This window comes from Solanum dulcamara, chromosome 6 (genome assembly GCF_947179165.1).
Source record: "Solanum dulcamara chromosome 6, daSolDulc1.2, whole genome shotgun sequence".
Classification (NCBI taxonomy): Eukaryota; Viridiplantae; Streptophyta; class Magnoliopsida; order Solanales; family Solanaceae; genus Solanum; species Solanum dulcamara.
Genome location: NC_077242.1, coordinates 27170090 through 27197657, shown reverse-complemented (window position 1 = coordinate 27197657; position 27568 = coordinate 27170090). Strand labels below are relative to the sequence as shown.

At 37.2% G+C, this 27568-nt stretch overlaps 1 pseudogene; it reads left to right on the top strand.

Annotated features, from left to right (window-relative positions):
- The first annotated feature begins 1455 nt into the window (after positions 1-1455).
- On the top strand, positions 1456-6429 carry LOC129892539 (probable protein arginine N-methyltransferase 1; annotated as a pseudogene).
- Positions 6430-27568: the final 21139 nt, after the last annotated feature.

Sequence of the window (27568 nt, the reverse complement as noted above, 5' to 3'; positions counted from 1 at the left end):
GCTCATATGATGGATTGAAAACACAATCTATACGAATGAACCATAATGCACAATAATCACCCTTCATGAGAAGATATTTATTATAGAGAATCTATTATCACCATCCCAACTCTAAGTTCCATAACCCTAGTTATGAGTTAAGCTACTCATAACTAGTTGTAACCAACAACTATTATAATTTAAACTACGTAGAACATAGCAATAAGAATCTTTGACTAATGCAGCTCTTGCAAGAGAATCTTGTTCATTTCACAATTATCTACTAAACAATAAAAGAAACCTTAAAACTAAGAACAGGGAATTTTTCTATGTTATTAGTAATTCCTAGGAGTGATTCATAACACTTCAAAATAATTCATAACCCAAAAAACATTGTCAAAAGATATATATAAAATAATATATTCAAAATTCTAATCTCGGTTGGATTCTGCTTTGGCTAGGTAAACCCTATTTCGTTAGACGAGGGCCAAAGTGAGGATCCTATCGCACACGACATGGGTGCACAACGTGGGGTCCTTCTTGAACTCCTGCCTTCTTTGTTGAGTCACTAATATTTAGTTATCATGCAGGTGCGGTGCAAGACCTATCTCAGGGTCCTTCTTGCAACTATTTTTGCTTTGTCTTAGTCTGAATTACTTTGCTTTGCATTTCAATCTATCATATGAGCTTTCTTTCGAACTGTTTTTGACCTGAAATCATCCTAATCATGTTCATTAGCTCATCACAATATATAATCAACAAACACATAGATATTCATAATATTGTAATCAAAATTTAGCTAAAATATAAATAACATATGTAGTTTGAATGCGTAAATACACCCCAAATCATGGCCATGCATATTTTGCTAGAAGATAAAGAAGAGAAAGGGGACGACATGAAAAAGGGACCTTTTTTTTACTTTGCTTTAAATTTTTAAATTTTATTTTAGTCTTAATTGGTCAAATTTTGATATTCACCCTCCTAATTCGAGTGAAACTCACATATTTTGTCCAACTCGGCTATTAAGTTACCATATAAACTCAGTCAAGGATTAGAAGTGCTTAAAATGCTTGTTTTAATTCAGTTAAGGTGTCAAACTAAAACTTCGTGAAGTATAAGAATCAAAATGACAACTCATAATAAATAGAAGAATTTCTCATTCCGCCTTGATTTTACAACACTTTAGTATTTATTTTGAAAAGCATTTTACATTTTAAAAGTACTGTAAAAGTATATTCAGGTAAATAAATTGATACTTTTGAAATAAATTTTAAAACTTGACCTATCATGTAAAAATCTTCTTTGTTTCTCCCTTTGAAGCTGATTGATTACCGTGTACATCCGAGCAGTAGGTCAAGTTTCATTAAATGGTTTACTATAAAGCCTCAATGAAATCCCCACACAACTGAGCGCTCTTTTCGTAAACCCTAAATAGAAGCTAAAACCCTAAAATTGGAGAGCATTCTTTAGAAAATGGATTGTCGAAGAAACTACGAAAATCAAAACTTGAAAAGCACATCATCAAAGATGAAACTTGAGTAAGAGGATGAATAGCAAGAACAAGATGAAATCTCCAACATTGAGGTTGAGGAAGATACCGCCATGTGTGACCCTACTGATGAATCTATTCTCAGAAGCCACAAGACTAGCGTTGATTATTACTTCGACTCATATTCTCACTTTGGTAACTTATCTCTTAAGCTTTCACATTTCTCTTCTATGATTTCATCTCCTTTATTATAATGTAAACGAGATATTTTATGATGTAAATATGGCTTCTTGATACAGTCATATATGTGTTTGTTGGATTATTTGCGTCGCCTTAGTAACCCATCTGTGTACACATTATGACATTTGATTTTTCCTCGAATGTGCTGGGATGTATCTTGGTTGAGTAATGTTCTCCTTGAAAGAGTCAATTTATTACTTAACTTGGAGACTATATTGTATAAACTTCCTAGCACCTGACCCTTCTCTCTTGTGTAGCAAAAAGTATATATTGATTTTTAGACAAGAAAAATCCTCCCCCTCTCCCCTTGAAGAGTATAGAAATATGACCTTGTAATAGAATTTTTAAAAAATAATAATTGGTTAGAAGCTGCGACACAAATTGAATTTCTTGGCCTCCCTACTAATCTTTATGATGGAGCTGAGGAGGTTAATAAAAATTGGACCTATGCACCTAGGTTCAGTGCCTTGCTTGGTATTCCTCTTGCTGTTGTGCTAATGCCCTTTGGTAGACTGTTCTCCAAACTCCTCCGTCTATGGCAATGTCACATGTACCTCTGTCCTCAGGAAAAAGCTACAAGGTCATGCATCACGCTTCAATTTAAAGAAAAAAGTCCAAAATAAATAGAGACAATATATATATATATATATATGGAAAAGTTCATATTAAAAACTAAAAATAAGTTCCCATTTAGTTGTCTTGTCAATGGTCAGTTGTAGCAACTTGACCATTGAATTCATAACCGTGATGTCTTTTAATTGTTAATCATTTATAAAAGCTAATTTCTCCTTCCTTTTATTGATTCTTTTGCAGGTATTCATGAAGTAAGTACTCATATTTCATCATAGAGTGTGGTGGTCTGTTGTTCATGCTACCTCAGGTTTTGCTCAAATAATCTTCATTCATGGTTCTAATTATAATTCTTACTCTGTAACAGGAGATGTTAAAGGATGTGGTGAGAACTAAGACTTACCAAAATGTTATTTACAAAAACTCTTTTTTAATCAATGATAAAGTGGTCCTTGATGTGGGTGCTGGAACGGGAATCCTGTCACTCTTTTGTGCAAAAGTTGGTGCCAAACATGTTTACGCGATATGGAGTCCATCTCTTGTTCTTGGGCCATAATGTTACATCTATATAATGTATATTCTTGTCTTTTCTTGATTGTAACATGGTGGCTGTCTTGGTCACCACACACTACATATTCAAATGTTATCTATTATGCTCTTCATTGTTGAGATGTTGCAGTCTGACTTAGTAAGTTAATGTTGAACAAAGTTGTAAGCCTAAATAAGCTAAGGCTGAACTATCTAAATGCAATCAGACTTATCTTTGCCATTTTGATATTTTCAGATTGAGTGCTCTAACAGGGTTGATATGGCCCAAGAAATTGTAAAACTCAATGGGTTCTCAGACAGTGAGCTGATCTTATCACCAAGTCATAAATTGTGGGGCTCATTTTTTATTTGCTTTTGTACTATGTAATTTACCGAGTCTGTTTGCTTTCTTAGTTATAACTGTTATCAAGGAAAAGGTAGAAGAGATTGACCTTCCGGTTCCACAAGTGGATATAATTATTTCTGAGTGGATGAGATACTTTCTACTTTATGAGAACTTGTTAAATACAGTCTTGTATGCTCATGACAAGTGGATGATAAGCTGTTTTAGTTGTGAACTTCAAAAAGTTGCTTTTACTCGTGATGGTTTAGTACTTGTTGTCTTTGCTTAATGCAACATTCTATTCTTGAAATTTAGGCTCTCTTTTGATATGATTTTATGTTTTATATAGATACTTTTTGTATTTATTTATTATTTTAACCACAATAGAATTTCCTCGTGGAATTTGTAATCCTTTCTCTGCTTATTACAGTAAATGCCATGACCTAATTACAACTAGAGGTATTAATAAGATGCCTATTGGCAAATTCAACTCCTTAGATTTTGGCTGGAATCACTTACATAAGCAGCTTTTTCTTGAGTTATTATGTCAATATATACTATAGTGAAAGACATTACTTCTATTTAATAAAATCTATAGTTCAAATAAAAAGATTTTGACATACTGAATGGGAACCTGGAGACATGCAGCTCAGGATGTGTTTTTAAGGAAGAACGAAAATGATGGAAAAGTAAAAGGTATGAGCAGGAAGAAGTGTTGATAGCGATGAAATATAAGTGGGGAATAATGAAGAGGGCCTTTGTACTTTTCCAATCCATGACACTGTGACATGCACAACCTCTTCTATATTAATTAGACCAAGCTTATTGATTGAGCTTGGCAACAGGTTCAAATAAAAAGGCGTGGGTTATATTCTACCATTGAGTGCTAATCTAGACTTTGCCTGACATGGCATCCCCACCAGTCGAACATATTTCTACTATCATCACACTTTCTGCATTGATCAAATCTTCATGCTGATTCTTCTCCTTTCCACCCAGTACCAAGTTGGACCCCCACAGCCACCCAAAAAAGGAATTATTTTTAAGGTACACATTATTCAAGAAAAAATATTTGAAAAAATTATTAGAGTGCTGGTATGACAATTATTTCCTCTATTGAGGTTTGAAAATTGTAAAGAAAGTTGAAATGTAAATGGACTAATCGTTTTACCCACATAATAATTGTAAAATTGGGAATTTTTGCTTAATATTATGAAAATGGGTACCTGTAATTCAAAATTGAAAAATTTTCTTTTTCTTAAGACTGAGAATTAGTACTGGGATGTATTGTGCTAAAGACCTGGGGTCACTGAAAATTAGTGACTGGATAATGTGCTTTATCCTCTTCGAATGAACTTTCTCATTATTGCTTTAAGTAGAGTTCCCCAGTTAGCTGATTTAGTGGGTGTTTGGATTGTGACTTATTTTAAGTGGATGTTGGATTTTATGTTCTTTTTTAGTTTTGAAAGTGTTTGAAAAACACAAAAAGTGTTTTTAAGCACTTTTAGGTTGACTGTAAAAAATCTGCCAAAAGTCAAAAGTTGGATGTCCCCAACTTTTGGATTTTGGTTTTTAGCTTATAAGCCACTTTAAAAAATCCTTCAAACATCCCCTTAATTTTCAAATCAATTTTCTAGCATTTTCCTATTTGCTTCAATTCTCTTGAGCGACTTTTTGGTTGGCGAGCTCTACTAAAAAGGGCTCTTTTTAACTATATAACTATATACCCTTTCTCCTGCTTGTACAGGTAAAAGATGGTCTCGTGCTGCCAGATAAAGCTTCTTTGTATTTAACAACAATTGAAGATGCTGACTATAAGGATGAAAAATCGAATGTGAGATTGATTTTTTTCACATCTTCTACTTGATAGATATTGACTTCTGCATTTTGTATGCACTTCCCATGGGTCTTTTTCAATTGCTCTAGTCCTTTTCATTATTGGGATAAATTGTCACCATGATTCCAAACTTTTTACATGCTATTGCAGTTTAGAATAGTGTGTATGGTTTTGATATGAGCTGCATCCAGAACCAAACTATAATGGAACCACTTGTTGATAATGTAGATCAGAAGCAGATTGTTACAAATTGCCAATTACTCAAGGTAATTAGATCAAATATGGTTGTCTTCAAACTCCATTTCAAAAAAATGTCTTCAAACTTTGCTATGTTGAGTAGCCCTAGATTGTTCTCTGGAGTTGTCTTTTTTACTTTACTTACAACAGGGTCCTTATTTTTACAGACAATGAATATATCTAAGATGGCTTCTGGTGATGCTTCCTTCACAGTTCTATTTAAGTTAGTCGCAGAACGTGATGATTAAATCCATGCCCTTGTAGGTTACTTTGATGTCTCTTTCACAAAGTCTCACAAATTGACAGACTTCTCTACTGGTTGATAATTTTTGTGCTTGCTTTTGTTAAACTTTTGTGTAAATATCTTTTATTTTTGTTTCATGTTGTTTGTGTTGCGTGGGGAGGGAGGAGATTTGCTAGGCAAGGGAAAAAGGGAGGGGATTAAGGTGACACCAATGAACCACCTGTGTAACTCCTTGACTTGCTTATGTACTTTGTTTTTTTGATGACGACTTTTTGGCTTTATGTAGTACTTCCTCTAGTTCATACAAGTGAATTGTTGAAACTTTTTTCATAGTCCAAAATAAGTGAATTGTTCAAAGTTCAAGAGAGTTGTTGGGACTTTGTTTTTTTATGTTTACTCTTCATTTATAAGGTTCTTAACTACTTTATATTTTCTAAGAGAATAATTTGAGAATAATCAAAAGAGTAATAGTGAAAAGTAGTCTTTTATTTATGTTCTTAAATATTATTCTTAAGTGGTGTGTCATATCCCAACAATCCACTTAATATGGACTAGGGAGTGTGTTCTAATTATTTTGTCCGAAGATAAATTTATCTAGTTTTGTATGAATAGTATGGACATGTATATCTCCTCTTGAGACCGGAGATAGAAAACTTATTAACTCACTTAAAGTCCAGTCAACTTCCCCTTGTCCGAATAAAAAGGAGTGGAAAAGGAGGAAACAAGGTATTGGTATTTCTGACCATGAGAGTATATGTAGAACCAAGATATCGTGGCATACACTGAAAGCAAACAGTTCTCTACTTGGAATATGTGCTTACCGTATGCCAAGGGGTATTTGGGACATGATTATGGCTTCTAACAAGAAGAATCCTCGAGATCTTGATATAATGCTCAAGTACTAAGTAAATGGTCGGCGTTGTTCTGTCTCAAGAACTCAGTGTTATCGGATGCGATGAAGCTTTGTGTTGGAGAGCATACATTTTTCTGCTTGTCCTTCTTTGCAGTAAAGCACAACGGTTGTTGCACATCTTATATTCAGAGCTGATCATTTTCAACCCAGCTCACTCTTTTCGAAGGGCAAATACGTATTTATACCTATTGTTTCTGCCAATTATTTCTTCTACCCATCTGTGGGTCATTTTCCTTTCTATTTGCTCTCTGTTGCACAACCAAGTTTATTTTGGCTACACTTTGTATCTGAGGCCTAAAAGGAATTTTACAGAAAAAGGGTGCTGATGAAATAATGGCTCTTATTGATTGTTGTATTACTACAACTTGCTCCAAGGTTTCAGTCAACCTTGGAAGAGGGACAACTATTGGTGAAGTTGGGCTTTCCCTTGATCAACCCCAAACTCCAAAGTAGGGGTGGGCATAAAAGGGCATAACTACATTATTAGACATACACCACTACTGATATATATTAACCATGCATCTATTTTTTTAACAATTATATATATTACCACTAGTTAATAATTTTATACCATATATTAATAAAGATGCAATATATACTCACCTCCTTTAAAACTAGGATTGATTTATTATCTTTACATTTAAACATCTCAATTAATTCCAATTCTAATCAATTTGGTTCTCTCATAAAATCCCCCCCCTTAATCAAACTCTTCCCCCTTCCTCATGTTCTCCACCACATTCTCTCTCATCCTTCATGTTCTCCAACACGTTCTCCATTACTGCATCACGTTCTCCATTACTTCATCAAAATTGATTCTAAAACAAAACATTATATTTAGAGGTTTGTACTATTCAAGCATCATTCTAAGTCATGTATTTGTAAAAGAGTTCATTTTTCCACTTTGTATTTTCTAAAGTTATACAAATTAAGCACAACATTGTTTGATTTTGGGATTTCATAAAATACTTCCATGGCTAACTATTTCCTAAATCGATAGATTCTTTATGAAGGTACAACACATTACTACAAATGTACCAAAATAAACACTTTTATATTTCTGATTTCACTCAAGAACATATTATTGCAGGGTCATTTCTTCATTGGTTGTAAGACCTTGTAAGTCGAAAAGTCAAAACAAAGGCTAAAATCTTTAAGAAAATGGACTTTATCAGCTTCTATGACTCAACCTATGAGTCGTAGGCACTTTTACGAGTCGTAGGACTGACTGATAGAAGTGATGTTGAGGCTTGGAAGTTGACTAAGGAAAAGAGTCTACGAGCCAAGTTATGACTCGAAGAGGGGTTGACGAGTCATAGAAGTGACTCGTAGAGAAACTTTAGAGGCCTAAATTTGTAGGGTTTTCAGATCCTGTAGGACGAATGGTTTTATGACCCATAGACAAAATGACGACTCGTATAAATAAGACGCAGAGAAAGATGAAAGGCTCAGGGTTCTCAGGTATTATTCATTCTGCTGGAGGAGTTATTTCTATGACTCATCGAGGCATTTAGAACTCGTAAGGACCAATTGTAGGGTCTGTCCGGCTCAGTTTAAATAGGGGTATTTTGGTCCTTTCCCATGTTTTATTAGTGAAGTTGGGTCATTTTGAGACTAAGTTTTCCCTATCGAATGAACCTAAGCTTTCCCAAACGCCATCATTCCCACATTTACTCCGGTTCACAAAAACCTCGTCTCCCAAAATCTCCTCTTTAAGGTTTTCTTCATCAAGAAAATTCTAGGGTTCCTCAAGAACAAGTCTCTTCTTCCACTTTCAAAGTCAAAAATTATCAAGGTATGTGGGTCTTTATCCATGGGTTCTTCCACCCATGGATCCCAAAACCCCTTTCAAACTAAGTCTTTATTTCTAGTAAGAATCTCTTAATAGGTTACCCTAATTTTTATTCTAAAGCATGAATCATGATTAAGTTAATGGTCATTAGTCTATTTTGAAGCAATATAATTTCAAATGCATGTATTGAAGGTTTGCAATTATTTTCTTTACTTAGTTTCTTAAAGATTCTTGTAATTCATGGTGGATTGTTTAAAATATGATCTAAATTGATGAATTCCATGGTGTTTATGCATGATTTCAATTGCATATATGTTACAAAGTTGCATTGACTTGAACCCACCTAGTTTTACTCTAATTTCATGGAAGTATGATTTTAAAGTGATAGACTCCAATTGAATGTTTATGAAAGCTAATGGCAATTATTATGGAAGTCTTTGAACGAAAAGAATGAATGTTGGTGTGAGGCCTTCTCACCCAAATTAATGGATTCTTTATACGAAAGGAAAATTCTTTCATACTTGAAGCACTAAAGGTTTTAAGGAGCTATTTTACTGAATGATGATTTGAATTCTCAAACTATATGTATGTTTATATTATTGTGATATACTATTTCGTGGGATTTGACTTAGCACCAAATGAGAATTGAGGTGAGGTGAGGTAAGGGAATTCTAGTAGCAACCTTTTGTTTTATTAACTATGTGCCAACATAGGAGCCCTTGTAGGCTAGGCTAATGGATTCAAAAATAGCCATTAAATGTTAAAGAAATGAATGTTGAAGGAGTTCTACTTGGCAAGTAGTCTCCCCTTTCAATGTAGGGGGTTACGTTGGATCCCATGTTATAGCTCACATTGTCTTAATGTCGGTTATAGTCATCTTCTCACAAATGAATGTTTCAAATATTTTTTACTTGATTATTCATGCCTGCATTCACTTATGTATTTACCTTATAAATGTCTTAATGTTTCCATCATGTTTCATGCCTACATACTTAGTACATTCAAAGTACTAACACATACTTTTGCCTACATGTTATCGCCATGTAGGGACTGACGTTCCTTCTCATCCTCCTCCACGTGGCTAGTTGGGATCGTTAAAGGATACTTTTGTGAGTTCCCATGTTTCAAGTAAAATAATACCCCTTTATCTTTCTAGCTTATGATATGTCGAGAACTTTAGACATTTATTATGACTTTTTATTTTATTTTGGTGTGGGTGAGCTAAGTACATGTCTTAGCCCCCGCCAAGTCTATGATTTAGAGGTATTGTAGACATATGTAAGTTGAAGCTTGACTATTATGGTTCTTGCTATGATGTTTCCCTTAGTCCATTTTCCCCCTTTTTTCCCGCTTGTTGATTCATTTTCATTACCTATGAAAGGCTAAACGAATGCTAAGAGGCTTGGGTGAGGTAACTCCGGGTTACTCATTCGCCTATCACATTTAAACACTAGGCTTGGGTCGTGAAAAACTTGGTATCAAAGCTATATGTTTTGAATTGTCCTCAAAGTCCAACATACCGCATCGAATAGATTCTTGTTCATGGTTGTGAAGCACGCAAACTCTATGAATAGGAGACTATGGGACATTTAGGAAAGATTTCCCTTCTTTCATTATTCATGTCGTGCCCTAGAGTTTTCCTACGACTTTCTCTAACTAATGGATCATTTGTGTTTTCTAGATAATGCCTGCAAGAAGGGTACCTCCACCGAGATCAATGGATGCTAATGAGGACCAAGTTCCTCCAGTTCTCGAGGCTCCACATTATGAGGAAGGAGTTACCCATGTGGAGTTCCGATACATCATCACCTTATTGGCTCATGTCGTGGCCAATCAAGCTAATCAAGGCATTGCTCCTCCTCCGCTTCAAGTGCCTACTCTGACTTCTAGGATCTGAGATTTCAAAAGGATGAATCCATCTGAATTTAATGGCTCCAAGGTAGATGAGGATCCAATAGAGTTCATTAAGGAAGTTTATCGAATTGTGGCTATCATGAGAGTGCCTCCAAATGAAAAGGTCGAGCTAGTGGCCTATCAACTTAAGGGAGTAGCAAGGGTTTGTTATGAGCAATGGGTGGTTGAGAGGGGTGAAGATATGAAGCCCATAGAATGGGAAGAGTTCAAGGGTTCCTTCATAGATCGCTTCTTTCCTTTGGAGCTAAGAGAGGCAAACATTCAAGAGTTTATCAATCTTCACCAAGGGGGCATGAGTGTGAGGGAATATGCCCTAAAATTCACTAAATTTTCTAAGTATGCTCCTTTCATAGTTTCCGATCTAAGGGAAAGGATGAACAAATTCATCTCTGGTGTTTCTAGTTTGGTGTCTCAGGAATGCAAGACAACCATGTTGGTCAAAGAGATGGACATATCCTGCCTCATGACATATGTGGAACAAATCAAGGTAGAGAAGTTGAGGGTGAGGTCAAGAGGATTCAAGAAGGCTAAAGTTGATGGTGAAGGGTTCAATCACCAAAAGTCCGATTATAGTGGTGATGGAAAGGGCCAAAATGGGTAATGATTTGTGGGGTAAGGTACCATCAATACTCCTCCTCCAATATTCAACAAGGATAAGGGTGCTAATCCGATGGTTTCAAAGGATAATTTGGGTGCTCAAGTTTTCCCCGTTTGCAGGAAATGTGGGCAAACTCACAAAGGAGAATGTTTAGCCGGCTCCAATGTTTCACGACCCAACTCCGTAGGCCGCAACTAGATTCCGACCTAGACCCCCGTATACGTATCTATTAGCTATAGTCAAGTTGAACTACGTATAATATGATACTAAACACCAAAAACCCTAATGGGTCAAAGCTTTTTTATGTACATGTAGCCTCTTTCATTCGCATCATATCATGAAAGGGCATGCAAGCCGACAAGGCTGCCATAACATAAAAATATTTACAATGCATCGCATAGGGGTAATTGAACAAATTACAAATAACCCACCTACACATGTCTACAGACCTCTAAGAGTATTAATTGTATCACATGGCGGGACAGGGTCCCCGCCGTACCCCTATACATTAAATGACCAGCATCAAAAGCTAGGCTCTGGGATCGTGGAACACTTCCAACATAACTGAGTGAAAAATCTAAGCTGGCGGATCCCCAAAATGAACATCTGTACCTGGGGCATGAAATACAGCCCCCTTCGAAGAAAGGGGTCAGTATGATACATGTACTGAGTATATAAAACATAACACAGTATAAGTAAGATTATAACAAAATTAGGGGTACAGGAAATAAGTATAATATTTAATAAATCACTGCACCTGCATCTTATAAAATGAGGGCTTGTATATCATCCTCTCATATCGTACCCGGCTAGCTGTGGGACTCGGTGTTATCATATCATCGTATACGGCATCATACCATCGTATACGACATTATCTCATATGTTACAAATACATCATTATGCTTTCATATGCATGCCTATATGCTGTATCCAGCCCATCACGGGACTCGGTGCCACAAATATTTTATTAGGTCATCATATGCATACATGTGTCATACCTGGCCCTCTAGTGAGGAACTCGGTAAATAATCATATCATCATATATCGTACTCGGACCTTTATGGGACTCGATTGTACCTGACCCTTTATGAGACTCGATGAATGCTCATATCATCATATATCGTACCCGGCCCTTTATGGGACTCGATTATACCCGACCCTTTATGGGACTCGATCATACCCGACCCTTTATGGGACTCGGTGAAAGATGTATTAACAACATGCACGAGTAGAGTAGTGATTAACCATATGCAATTAACTCATCATCTGAGACTCGATATAACAATCGTCATGAACTATCATTTGAGGATCAAAATGATCATCATCTCAAGTATCCTCTAAATGCCATTAGGGGCCATATCAAACGGAGTCTCAGGAATCATAGACTTGCATCAAGATAATGCTACACAGCTTATGTAATCAGAGACATTTATCATCACAGAGTCTTTAGAAATAGGAGCTTACGTACTCAGTCACTACTCAACATATAGAAGGCTCGAGGGTAGTAGTTCAACTACTTTAGGACTTCTAACATTCAGGAGTGAACAGAGTCATGAGTTATGTCCGAAACTTATGAATGGAACTCCCTCCAAACTCATATACTATATCAATTCACTTACATTTAAGACATTCCAAAAGAAAGGAGAGATAGGCTTTACGTATACTACCTTTTATCATATAAAAGCCTTAAAAGGCAATAACTAAACTATTATAGGAGTTCTAATACCAAGAAGTGGGTAAGAATTAAGAGTCATGCCTGGAGTTTTATGAATGGAATTATCCCCATATTTCATATACACACCATTTATGGCTAAGACATACCAAGAGAAAAGAAGGATAGCTTCACATACTCATCACCTCCTAACGTATGAAAGGCTTGAGAAGCCCTAGTTCAATTACTGTAAAAGTGCTTTCATCAAGAAGTAAGTAAGGACCGTGGATTACGCCTGGAATTTATGAGTAGATTTACCCTCAAGCTCATATCATTCATTACTTAACTTGAAGACATGCAAAAAAAGAGAAAGATAGCTTTACATACCTCTTATGGGTTACTCGTAACCACGTTCGCGTCATCATCCTCTGAACCTATTTAACACGAAAATAATACTCATATTAATAACCTTCGACTCTCTAGCTCCTACATTTGCATTCAAGTATCCATAGGAACCATTTCCTTGTTCGCCTTTCTCAACTAGTTTATAAGTTAGTTAAGAAGTTAACAAAAATTGGGCAACACCTCCCCTATAACTTGCCCTATACAAAATTCCATTTTAACCTCCAAACCTTAGCAGACATATTAACAACAACAACCAGCAGCTATACAACAATGAATTACTACAATATGATGCAACACAAGTTCCAAATGACTCGCCCAAAATCACGATATCAAAATAAGGTTTTCTATCTCTATTTCGTAAAACCTTTAACCACATGCACCGTAGGGTTATGTGGATGAAACCAGAAGAACCCACACCCCTTTTAAACCACATTCCATCCCTGCAACACACAATTAAACCGTCTCCAACCACAACACCACAATCGCAACAACACTACTCAATTTCAATTTAACTAGAACGGCTCCAATTTAGTTTGTTTCTCACGTCAAGTATACTTGTGCAATTTTCCTACTCTCAGCTTCATTTAACACATGTAAAATACTCCATAACAACATCATTAACTCCAACTAAAAAGGAGGAACTTTACCTTGCCAAAAATCAATTTCGGAAGCTCCTCAACATGTTAAAAGTTTGCGGGCTATTCGCGTCACTTCTTTGCTGCCCCAAATAGAAATTTTACGTTGTTAAAAACCTTCATATAAATGAGGGATACCTTAGATAATAAATTTACAAAGCAAAAATCAGAGCCTTACCTTGAAGGAACCCTACCCGTAGCTCCTTTTCTTTTCTCTCTCACATTTTCTCTAAATTCTTCCAAGTTAAAAGATGAAAATGAAGTCATTAGTCATAGTTAGACATTTATATATCACCTTTAAGAGTGACACATGTCAACCCCTAAGGGTGACACGTGTCAAGTCTTTAAGCAGCCATCTCACACCATGCGACCACTCATGTGCTGCCACGTGACATATGGGGTCCACACCAAGCAGGTGAGTCACCTACTTACTTCGAGTAGGTGTGTCATCTCCTTATTTTTCTTCCATGGGTTCGTAATTTCGTCTCACTTTAAGAGCTCATGTATTCCTTGCTACTTATTCTCAATGTGTACTCGAATAGCTTAAGTATGTAAGACATCCAAGTTTGTAATTTACGCAAGTAAGTCGAGTCCCACGACTCGTTATTTGGCCTCCAACTCCTTTCAAATCCTTATAACTCCATTCCCAACCTTCACTCTTATGGGAAATCACACCCTCCCTTACTTAGAGTTATTTGATAACGTTATAGATACTCTGGGTCACGTGGTAACTTTTAAGAAGTTTAATAAAGCATTCCAAAGTACAAAAGTATGGGGCATAACACAATGCATGTTTCAAGTGTGGTAAACCGGGTCACCAAGCTAGAGATTGTAGAGGTCGGTGGTAGTAGGTCTCAAGGACAAATTGGTCATGGTGAACAAACTTAAGGGAGTGGTCAACGCACCAACTGATTATATGCCTTACATGGGAAACAAGAGGTTGAGGAAGCACCCAATGTTATTACCGGTATGTTAAAGGTCTTTGCTTTTGATATGTATGCATTATTAGATCCGAGTGCCAATTTGTCATTTGTTTCTTTATTCCTTGCTAATAGGTTTGATGTTTTACCTGAAATAGTATTAGAACCTTATTTGGTGTCTACACTTGTTGGTGAGCCGGTTGTTGATAAAAAGGTCTATAAGGGTTATCCCGTGTCTATTGTACGCAAAGTTGTTCATTGTGATCTCATTGCTCTTGACATGGTAGATTTTGATGTCATTCTTCTAATGGATTGGTTGCATGCATCTTATGTTTCTATAGATTGTAGAACTCATAGAGTCAAGTTTGAATTCCCAAGTAAGCCTATTCTTGAATGGAAGAGTCATGATTCAGCGGTTAAGGGTAGATTCATTTCTTGTCTTAAAGCCTGAAAGTTGATTTCTAAGGGTTGCATCTGACAAGTGAGGGTTGCTCAGTTGGTTAAGCACCTCGACCCACACCGGTAGGTCCTGGGTTCGAGTCACATTGGAGGAGAAGTGTGAAAATACTATAAATCCTCCAAATATTGGGGGGAGAGAGGGGGAAGGGTTGCATCTACCACATTGTGGGGTTAGGGATGATGACTCTGAAAGTCCTTCTATTGATTCGGTTCCCGTGGTTAATGAGTTTTCCAATTTTTTTTTGATGACCTCCCCGGTGTCTCTTCCAAAAGGGAAGTTGATTTTGGTATCTATCTTTTCCCTGATACCCGACCAATTTTTATTCCTCCCTATAGAATAGCCTAGCAGAATTAAAGGAGTTAAAGGAACAATTAAATGACTTATTGGAAAAGGGATTTATAAGGCCAAGTATTTCATCATGGGGTGTTCCCCTGTTGTTTGTGAGGAAGAAGGATGGGTCACTTCGGATGTGCATAGATTACCATTAATGGAACAAGGTGACCATTAAGAACAAGTATCCAATAACTAGGATTGATGACCTATTTTACCAATTGTAAGGGGCAAGTCATTTCTCAAGGATTGATCTCCGATCTAGCTATCATCAACTAAGGGTAAGGGAGTGTGACATTCTCAAGATGTATTTCGAACAAGGTGTAGTCACTTTGAGTTTTTGGTAATGTTGTTTGGACTGACAAATTCATCGGTGGTGTTTATGGATCTAATGAATAGGGTGTTCAAACCCTACCTTAATACATTTATAGTGGTCTTCATTGATTACATCTTGATTTACTCTTGGGATGAGGAAGAACATAAGGATCATTTGAGAGTTATGCTTCAAACCTTGAGGGATAAGCAATTATTTGGCAAATTTAGTAAGTGTGAATTTTGGTTAAAAGAGGTGGAGTTTCTTGGTCACATAGTGTCTGGTGATGTGATGAAGGTTGATCCTAAGAAAACGGAGGCATTGAGGAATTGGCATAGACCATTACCTCCTTCAGATATTAGGAGCTTTTTGGGTCTAGTCATAGGTTCGTCGAAGGGTTCTCTTCTATATCATCTTCTATGACGAAAATGATCCAAAAGAAGGAAAAATTCCTATGGACAGATGAGTGTGAGAGGAGTTTCCAAATATGGAAAGATTAATTACCTCTGCTCCTATTTTAACTCTACCGAAAGGATTAGAAGGGTTTGTGGTGTAGTGCGATGCTTTAAAGATTGGTTTGGGTTGTGTCTTAATGCAAAACGAGAAGGTTATAGCCTATGCTTCTAGGCAATTGAAGGTACACAAGCGTAACTACCCTACCCATGATCTTGAGTTAGTGGCCGTTGTGTTTGCTTTAAAGATTTAAAGGTATTATCTCTATGGGGTACATGTGAATGTGTTTACCAAACACAAAAGTCTCCAATATGTGTTCACTAAAAATGACCTCAATCTCAGGCAAATGAGGTGGCTTGAACTATTCAAGGACTATGACATGAGTATGCATTATCATCCGAGTAAAGACAATATTGTTTCTACTGCACTTAGTAGGTTGTATATGGGGAGCGTGGATCATGTCGACGAAGGCAAGAGAGAGTTGGTAAAGGATGTAGTTTGTTGGCTAGATTGGGGGTGAAGTTGAGTGGTTCTGATGATGGTAGTGTACTTTTACAAAATGGGTCTAAATCATCATTGATAGTAGATGTTAAGTCAAAACAAGACCTTGATCCAACATTGGTGGAGTTAAAAAAGTTGGTGAAAGAAAAGAAAGTAGAATTCTTTTCACAAGGGGGAGATGGGGTGCTTCACTAACAAGGTCGATTATGCATTTCGAATGTGGATGGACAACGGGCTTTGATCTTGAAAGAGGCTCATAATTCTTCATATTCTATCCACCTCAGTTGGACTAAGATGTACCGATACTTAAGAGAGATTTATTGGTGGGGTGGCATGAAAAAGGACGTAGCAAGGTTCGAGCCAAATGCCCAAATTGCCAACAAGATAAGGCCGAACACCAAAGGCTGGGTGGCCTAGCACAAGCATTGAAATCCCCACTTTTGAAGTGGTATAATATGAAAATAGTCATTGTAGAGGGTTTGCCTCGTACTCGGAAACATCATGACTCAATTTGGGTAATTGTTGATAGAATGACAAAGTCGGCTCACTTTTTACCGGTCAAGATATCTTATAGCGCTGAGGATTATGCTAAGTTTTATATTCGGGAATTGGTAAGGTTGCATAGTGTGCCTTTGTCAATTATTTTGGATTGTGGTATCCAATGCACTTCTCATTTTTGGAAATCATTTCAAAGGGGACTTGGCACTAAGGTGAAGCTAAGTACCGCATTCCATCCTCAAATCGACGGGCAAGCCGAGCGAAAAATTCAAACACTAGAGGATATGTTAAGGGATTGTGTGTTGGAGTTCAAAGGGACTTGGGATGACCACTTACTGCTTATTGAGTTTGCTTACAATAATAGTTACCACTCAAGTATTGAGATTGCGCCGTTAGAGGCTTTGTAAGAGAAACAATGTAGGTCTCCAGTTGGTTGGTTCAAAGTGGGTGAGATGACCTTGTTGGGTCCGGATTTGGTGCTTGATGCCTTGTAAAAGGTGAGAGTCATTAGAGAAAGGTTGAAGACGTCTCAAAGTCGCCAAAAGTCATATTCCAACACTAGGAGAAGGGATCTTGAGTTTAGTGTAGATGATTAGATCTACTTGAAGGTTTCACCCATGAAGGGTATAGTCCGGTTAGGTAAAAAGGGAAAGTTTAGCCCTAGGTATGTGGGCCTTATAAGATCTTGAGACAGGTTGGCTAGATTGTTTATGAGTTGGAGTTTCCATTGGAAATGGCTATGGTTCATCTGGTATTCCATGTGTCTATGTTGAGGAAATGTGTAGGTGATCCAAGTTTCATTGTGCCTTCAAAGGTAGTGAATGTTGAAGAAAACTTGACCTAGAAGAGGTCCTGATTGAAATATTGGATTGGCAAGTCAAGATATTGAGGAACAAGGAAGTTGCATCCATTAAAGTCCTTTGGAGGAATCAACAAGTTGAAAATGCTACATATGAAGCGGAAGTGGATATGATGAAGCGATACCCTCATCCCTTTCACTCTACTCAAGCCTAACATACTAAGTTATTCATGCTCAAGTGTTCAAAACTCTTACGTTTCAGTTGTCTTAAGTCTTTCATATGCATGCATGTTCATAAAGTTGATTCTAAAGTCATGATTTATGTAAAGTTTTAAAATCTCATGGTTCATGCATTTTATATGTCATTGCATTCATGTTGGGTTGCTAGTCCTCATTTTGTGTCCTTTCTACCCTAGTTGAATCTCATTTAAGGACAAATGCTTCCAAGGGGGATATATTGTAAGACCCCGTAAGTCGAAAAGTCTAAACGAAAGACAAAATATTCAAGAAAATGGACTATATCAGCTTGTACAACTCAACCTAAGAGTCGTAGGTACTTCTACGAGTGGTAGGACTGACTTATAGGAGTGATGTTGAGGATTCAAAGTTTACTAAGTAAGGAAGAGAGTCTATGAGTCAAGTTATGACTCGTAGAGGGGTTGACGAATCTTAGAAGAGACTCGTAGAGAAACTTCAGAGGCCTAGATTTATAGGTTTTTCAGACCCTGCAGGATGAATGGGTTTTATGACCCGTAGACAAGATGAAGACTTGTAGAAATGAGTCGTAGAGAAACATCAGAGGCTCAAGATTCTCAGGGATTTTTCACTCCGTAGGATGAGTTGTTTCTACGACTCATTGAGGCATTTACAACTCGTAAGGACCAATCGTAGGGTCTGTCCGGCTTAGTTTAAACAGGGTATTTTTGGTCCTTTCCCATGTTTTATCAGTGAAGTTAGGTCATTTTGAGACTAAGTCCTCCCTATCTAATGATCCTAACCTTTCCCAAACCCTATCATTCCCACATTTACACCGATTCACAAAAACCTCCTCTCCCAAAATTTCCTCTCAAAGGTCTTCTTCATCAAACAAATTCTAGGGTTCCTCAAGAACAAGTCTCTTCTTCCACTTTCAAAGTCGAAAATTATCAAGGTATGTGGGTCTTTATCCATGGACATGGAGCTAAAAACCCCTTTCAAACTAAGTCTTTGATTTCTAGTAAGAATCTCTTATGGGTTACCCTAATTTCTGTCCTAAAGTATGAATCATGATTAAGTTAATGGTTATTGGTCTATTTTGAAGGAATATGATTTCAAATGCATGTATTGAAGGTTTGCAAGTATTTTCTTTACTTAGTTCCTTAAAGATTCTTGTAATTCATGGTGGGTTGTTTAAAGTATGATCTAAATTGATAAATTCCATGTTGTTTATGTATGATTTCAATTGTATATATGTTACAAAGTTGCATTAATTTGAACCCACCTAGTTTTACTCTATTTTCATAGAAGTATGATTTTAAATTTGATAGACTCCAATTGAATGTTTATGAAAGCTAATGACAATGATTATGAAAGTGTTTGAACAAAAGAATAAATGTTGGTGTGAGTCCTTCTCACCCAAATTAATGGATTCTTTATGCGAAAGAACAATTCTTGCATACTTGAATCACTAAAGGTTTTAAGGAGCTATTGTACCGAATAATGATTTGAAGTCTCAAACTATATGTATGTTTATGTTATTATGATATGCTATTCCATGGGATGTGACTTAGCACTGAATGAGGCTTGATGTGGGGTTGGGTAAAGGAATCCTAGTAGCAACCTCTTGTTTCATTAACTATGTGCCAACATAGGAGCCCTTGTAGGCTAGACTAGTGGATCAACAAATAGCCATTAAATGTCAAAGAAATAAATATTGACGGATTTTTACTTGGCAAGTAGTCTCCCCTTCTAATGTAGGGGGTTACGATGGATTCCATGTTTTATATCACATGGTCTTAATGTCGGTTATAGTCATCTTCCCATAAATGAATGTTTCAAATGTTATTTACTTGATTATTTCGTACATGCATTCACTTATGTATTTACCTTATAAATTTCTTAATGTTTCCATCATGTTGCATGCCTACATACTTAGTACATTCAAAGTACTAACGCATATTTTTGGCTACATGTTATCACTATGTAGGGATCAATGTTCCTCCTTGTTCTCCTCCATGTGGCTAGTTGGGATCGTTGAAGGCTACTTTTGGTGAGTTTCCATATTTCGTGAACAATACCCCTTTATTTTTCTAGCTTATGATATGTCGAGACCTTTAGACATTTATTATGACATTTCATTCGATTTATTTGAGGGTGAGCTAGGAACATTGTCCCGACCCAAGCCTAGGGCCTAGACGTGACAAGGCGAATGAGACATCCGTAGGTACCTCACCCAAGCCTCTTAGCATTCATTAAGCATTTTATTTGTAATGATAAAAAAATTAAGCGGAAATATAAGGGATATAGGGACTAAGGGGCTTCACAATAATTAGAGTCAAAGACAACATAACATCCTTTACTAAGTCCAACAATACGTTCTACATTAAGACTTGGAGGGGGCTAAGATATGTCCCTAGATCACCCTTAAGATTAAGTCAAAAACACTAAACTTAATTTAAATGTCTAAACATAACATAAGCTAGATAAGATAGGAGTGTCATTCCAAGAACATGGGAACTCACCAAGGTGGTAGCCTTCAACGCTCAGCTTAGCCAAGGGAGGAGAGTGTGGAGCGACGCCAGTCCCTAGATGGTGATATCATGTAGGCAAAAGTATGCGTTAGTACTTTGAATGTACTAAGTATGTGAGTATGCTATGAAATGAAGAACATAAGAGAGAGACATGTATAAAAAATATACATAAGTGAATAGATGCATGAGAAATCATGTGAATCCTTAAAAACATTCATTTTGTGGGGAAGCGACCCTAAACAACATTTAAGACCATGCAAGCTATTACATGAAATCCAACATATCCCCCTACGTTGGTACGGGGAGACTACTTGCCCTCCGATCAACTTTAAACATTCTTTAACTTTAACTTTAATGGGTAATCGTGGATCTACTAGCCTAAAATAGCCGACAAGGACCCCTATGGTGGAACATAGTTAATCCAAAATAAGACTTTACTTAAGGACCCCTTTGGTCGAGCCCCCATCTACATGCTACATTCAGTGCTAGGTCAATTCCCACGGAATAACATTTAAACATTAATATAATATAAGCATTGTATAGCTTTAACATTAAAACATTAATCTGTGGAATAGCTCATTAAAACCTTTCATTTGATTCAACACGATGATCGTCCTTTCACATTGAAACCTTAATTTGGCTAAGAAGTCCTTCATCAACCATTTCATAAAGACACCCTTCCATAATCATTTACTTTAAAACATTCATTTGGAGTCAAACTTCATTTCAAGTTTGCTTTATCATATGAAACTAGGTGGGTTCATTTCGTAAAAACCTTTCAATGCCTTTAAAGAATTCTTGCATGCATGAGAATAATGGAAATGCATAAAATACACATTCTTAAAGCAAACCACCATATATGTCTTAAAACTCTTTTTAGGCCTTCATGTAGGAACTTTAATAACATCATAACTTCATGAAATCAAGAGTCAATATCCATCAATATATGTAAATAAACTTTAAATATATCATAATCTATGAATTTAAAGTCATTATGTAAAAGCCCATAAGATTTCATCATTTCGAATTGAAATGTTAGTTTGAGAAAATATTTGGGCTTCATGGGTGGAAGGACCCATGGATGAAAACCCACATACCTTGGGGAATGAAACCCTTAATTCAAAACTTAAAAATAAAATGAAGGCTTGATCTTCTTGGAGTAAAACCCTAGAACCTTTCTTGAGGATGAAGGAGACTTTGAGAGCACTTGGGAGGTTAGGGTTGAGTTCTTAGGATGAGGGTGAGAGTGAATGAGTGTAGGAAGACTCAGAGTCTTTTAGATGGGTGGATTTTGCCTTCAAAACGACCTCACTTAGAATTAAAATGCAAGAAAAGACTAAAATACCCCTTTTAAAATGGGCCGAAATTGGACTTCACGGGGAACCTTCACGGTCCGTTATGCCCACCACGGACCGTGGTGGGGTCCTGTGGTTAAAGACTTGGAAAAATATTTCAGAAAGTGTTGTAGAGAAGTCTCTGAACCTTCTTCACGGACGACCATTACAGACCGTACTGAGGTTTACGGAAGAGCACCACGGGTCGTGGTGCTCATCACTGATCACAGGGCTTAAACTAGTTGAAAATGTGGCCTTCATGGAAGCCACTATGGACCATATTGCATTTCACGGAAGACCACCACGGACTGTAGTCCTCTCATGTCTAAGTAGCTTCATTAAAATGGCCATAACATTTTACTCTAAACTCCAAATGAGGCAAACTTGGTGACGTTGGAAAGAGAATTCAGAGACCTTTGATTTGGTAGGTGATGGAACACCTAAGTCTATATATTCAAGGATATATAATCTCTTAAAGTTGACCTATGTAGAATCTTACATCGAAACTCAATTGGTAAGGAAGCTTTCAACTTAACTTTGTGCTTAAGGACTCCTGTGACCTTAAAACATCTCCAGATATATTCCCACACTAAAGAATTAACCTTAAATCCCATGAGATAGAATGAGTGGACCCTGAACGGACCATCTTCACGGTCCATGAAAAACTCCATGATCCGTGGTGGTCGTCTATGGCCCTTGCCTTGGAATGTTTCCTGAGGGTTTTGGGGAGGGGTCACCACGGAGGTCTTCTCCCTGTAAGTCTGAACCTATGAATCTCTACCACGATTTCTCACCACGGTCTATGGTTCTCACCACAGCCCATGATGGCTTCTGTGGTCAATCCCTAGTGCCGGTTTCTACAACTTTTTGTGATTTCCTCCTTTGATTCTTGGTTTAGGACTTTCCAAGTTTCCGGGGTCCTACAGACATGTCTTATCCCCCACCAAGTCTATGATTTAGAGGTATTGTTGGACATATGTAAGTTAAAGCTTGACTATTATGGTTTTTGCTATGATGTTTCCCTTAGTCCCTCTTTCCCTATATTTTCTGCTTGTTGATTTATTGTCATTACATATAAAAGGCTAAATGAATGCTACGAGGCTTGGGTAAGGTACCTCCGAGTTCATCCTTTATCATGTCACGTATAGGCTCTAGGCTAGGGTCTTGACAAGGTTTTTCTTCATCATCTGACATTGAAGTTGAGAATAAATCCAAGCACAGAAATAAAGATGGCACTGATCTCTGGCCGAAGATGAGAGAGATCTACAAAAGGAGAGGAGGAGAGATGGTCAAAATAAACGTGGCCTAGGAATGCCACATATGTAAGTCAAAACTCACAATTCAAAAACTTAGGATACAAGTCCCTATCCTTGAGAGTTTGGAGAATAATTCTGAGATGGTTAGTATGCTCCTCTTATTCCTAGAGTAGATCAAAATGACGTCCATGAATATGATAACAAATATGTCTAGATACTTCTTGAATACTCTATTCATGAGGTCCATGAATATTGCAGGAGCGTTAGTCAAATCGAAGGACATAACTAGGAACTCATAATGACCATACCTAGTTTTAAAGGCTGTCTTCAGAGTATCACTCTATCACTTTCAACTTATGATAGCCTGATATGAGGTCTATCTTAGAGAAACAGGTGGCACCATAAAGTTGGTCAAACAAATCATCGACTCTCGAAAGAGGGTACTTATTCTTTATGGTAACCTTGTTCAACTGATGGTAGTCAATACAGACTCTAAGGAAATTATCTTTCTTTCACATGAATAGGATAGGAACGCCCCAAGGTGAGACACTCGATCTAATGAATCCCTTATATAATAGATCTCTTAACTGCCCTTTTAACTCCACTGGAGCCATTCTATATGGCGGAATATAAATAGGCTAAGTATCGGGAAGAACACTTATTCCGAAGTCTATCTCCCTATCGAGAGGGACTTCAAGTAAATCATCAGGAAAGACTTCAAGAAACTCATTTACAATCGAAACTGACTGAGGGGACAGTGTCTCCACACTATCATCTCTAACTCAAATAATGTGGTAGATACACCCCTTAGAGACTAACTTCATGAACTTAAGGTATTAAATAAATTTACCCTTAGGCACTTGTGGACTATCTTTCCACTTAATAGCTGACTCATTTGAAAACCGAAACTTGATAACTCGAGTTCTACAATCAATTGAGACATAACAAGCATGAAGCCAGTCTATGTCAAGAGTGGAATCGAAGTCTACCATGTCTAACTCAACTAAGTCTGCTGAAGTATTTTTATGATAGGTAGGAACTATGCAATCTCTGTAGACTCTCTTAGCTATAATATACTCACTAACAGGAGTAAAAACACCGAAGGGCTCTAAAAGACATTCGGGATGAATCCCAGACTTAACATCCACATAAGAAATCACATAACCTCCTATTTTTGGAATATTCCTGGGGAAAAAAGGTTTCTAACTTGTAAACCACTAGCTATGCACCCATTGTTTCCTAGCAACAAGCAACTTCCACTTCTTCAGATGCATAAAAGACAAAATTGCACTCGGATCAAGTAAAGCATATACATCATAAGAAAAGACTAAGCATACCAGTGATAATATCTGGTGAGTTCTCTTGGTCTTGGCGACTAGCCATATTATAAAGACGGTTTGGACCTCCACCAGTTTCTGAAGTAGAATCTCTCTGATTACCTCAACTAGGTGGTACTACTGAAGAAGATTGGACTCTTTTGCCCCCAGTACCTTGCTTGTCTAACGACAATCTCTCATAAAATGACCCATCTGGACACACTTGTAGCACAATTAGTGACATCACATCACTCTCCCAAATGAAGTTAACCACACTTACCACAAGCGACTTGCATGAAGAACATTAGACCATACTCTCTTGAGACTAAGAGCCTTGAACTCTGAAGTTCTGATTACCTTGAGATCTCTGGTCATTCCAATTGTTTAATGTGGGTGCACTAGCTGATAATGGTGTATAATTAGAAGATCTCTTCTGAAAGAAAAAGCAGTTACTATTACCATTCTTTTGGTGGTTAAACTCATTAACTGCAGATTTGTCTTTCTTACTCTGGTGTTCCTCTGTATACTTCTTCTTGTTCTCCTCAACTTGTTGAGCATACACCATAAATCTAGAGGTGTCTGTATCTGAAATCAATAGGCAGCCTGACACTCCTTCACATGTCTGCCCAGGCCAGAGACAAACTTCCTCATCTTTACTCTCACATCTGGAACCATTTCTGGCGCATACCTGGACAGTTGGATGAACTTAAGCTTGTACTCTTTCACAGTCAACCCCTCTTGCTTCAAATTAACAAACTCATCAACCTTTGTTTCCCTTAGCTTTCGTGGAAGAAGTGGTCTAGGAATGCATTCTAAAACTCATCCCAGAGTGCAGGCTCCGCATCCTCACTGCGACTCTCCTCCCACTGATTGTACCAGACATTCAAAATATCCTTTAGCTGGTAGAAAACAAGCTACACTCTCTGTATCTCAGTCGCATGCATTGCTTTCAAAATCTTCCACGTCTCATCTATAAAGTTTTGAGGGTCCTCCTCAACTCTAGATCTAGTGAAGATTAGTGGGTTCATCCTCAGAAAGTATCTAATCCTCATAGAAATAGATGACTCTTGAGAACTAGATCTATGAACTGGGATACTCTAATGACCAGACTGAGCAGCCATCAATTGGGTGAGCATGAAAATTGCTCCTCTAAACTCCACCTTAGAATTCATATTGGGCCGAGCAGTATGTGGAACCTCTTGAGTTCCATACCCATTCTCATTCTCAATTACTCAAGCTCGGTTTCAGCTCTGTATTCAAGACAATGGTGGAATCTCATTATCTGCGATGTTCCTCTGACTTACGCATGATCTGAAAATGTGAAATACACGAATTAGAAGGAGATTTTATAGAGTTAAAATCTAATGCACGAATTAGAGTATGAAAGAGAAATAATTCCTAAATTCATGTTGCCTCCCTATTATAGATGTGGAGCGCTTCACGCCAATAAGAAGGACTCTACTAAACTCGGCTTCATAGATATCTTAGGACTCTTGAACTTTGGACTCTGATACCAAGTTTTTCACTCCCCGAGTCTACGCTCTAGGCGTGGCCAGGACTTAGAAACTATTGTTGGTTTCCAAGTGAACCCTTAGCTTGACTAACCATCATTATGAGTATCGTGATGATACAATGAACTATTATCGATGCCATAGTCATTCAATGTCTTTCCAGGGTAAGGAACACAACTCATCTCGGATCTATATAAAGTCCCTCGGAAAGGCTAATGATGTGCCATCCAAATCAACAACACGATCCTATCCTACGTTGTCTATACATATTATGTGGTTTAAGTTGTTCTATCCTCTTACCCAAATTGGTGTTCAATACTATTCTCAAAATATATTAATTATGCTCATATTTCAAGTGAGTGTATGCATTCAAATAATTCATTTAGTCTCATTGGACTTTACTCTTCTCATCTCAACTCTTCTCAACTCAATTTTTCTCTTTAAAAGAATTATACTTTCTGAATCTCATTAAATGCATAAAATATACTTTAACTTCTTAACACAGTCCCAAAATAAGCATTTAAATGCATTGTAACTCAAAGTCATTTAGACTCAATAATGATCATGCTCAAAATGGTGGACAAACGATATCTCAAAACTCAAACTTATGCTCAAACTCTTTCTCAATTAAAAGATAAAATATATCATTATTTTATCTCAAATTCATGCATAAAGTGCAAATAATGCAAATACTCAACTAAGGTTCATGTGAATGCAACATGAACAACAAATTCATGAACTCAAACTCATAGGAATGATCTCAATATCAATAGATAAATAGGGAACTCAACGAAAGATTACAAAATCATCTCAAAACTTAATATACAAAAAAGGAACTCAGACTCAAACTCAATCTTGACTGAATGAAGATGTAGAGCACAAGAAAGAACTTAGTCCAACGTTGTGATTAGCTTTACATATCTGAAAAATCAATGATCTAGGCGAAACTCGAAGAATTTGGTTGAAATGCTTGTACCCTAGCTTTTCTCCTTCTCTCCAATCCTTGCTCTCAAAATATTCTAAGTGTAAATGAGAGATATGAGAAAAGGCACGTTGACTGATAAGGGAATTATTTTAGTCTCAATTTCATGATTTTGGTTTGGGGAAGGTGGGAAAAGACATTTGCCCCTCACTTAAAACTGCCTGGACTATCTACGAGCCCTTTTTACGAACCGTAGGAGGTCAATCATAGGAACTATGGTCCATAATTTGGAAATTCTGGAGATTGTTAAATGGGTCTAGGTCCACCTTTCTACGGGTTGTAGAGCCTAAGACGGGTCGTCAAAGGCCTATCTTTGACTCTAGTGAAGAAAAGGATTTGAGAGCTACAAATCCATCTCTTTGGGTCGTACGAATTTGTACAGGTCGTAAACCTGTTCATAGGGCTTAAGTGCACATTCAAGTAGCTACTGGAATGTGTCATTGTGTCTACGATGGGACCTACGAGTCATAAGAAAGTTGACGGGTCCTAGGCTTGGACTCGTAGGACGGTCTGACACTTAGAATTATTCTAAGTCCTGATGGGTCTGCAAGTCATCCATACGACTCGTAAAACAGTCTACGGGTCGTAGGTGGCACTCGTGCCCCTATTGGATAGTGTTCTTATCTCACATTCTTTGGATTCCTAGAAATTCATCTAAGTTAGAATAATGAGGGGTGGTACACCTATTAAGTATTTTTAAAAGTTATTACTGGCAATAAGAAAAATGATTGATTTATGTTAAATGAATGACTGCATATACATGATTAATTTTTTAAAAAAATTAATTT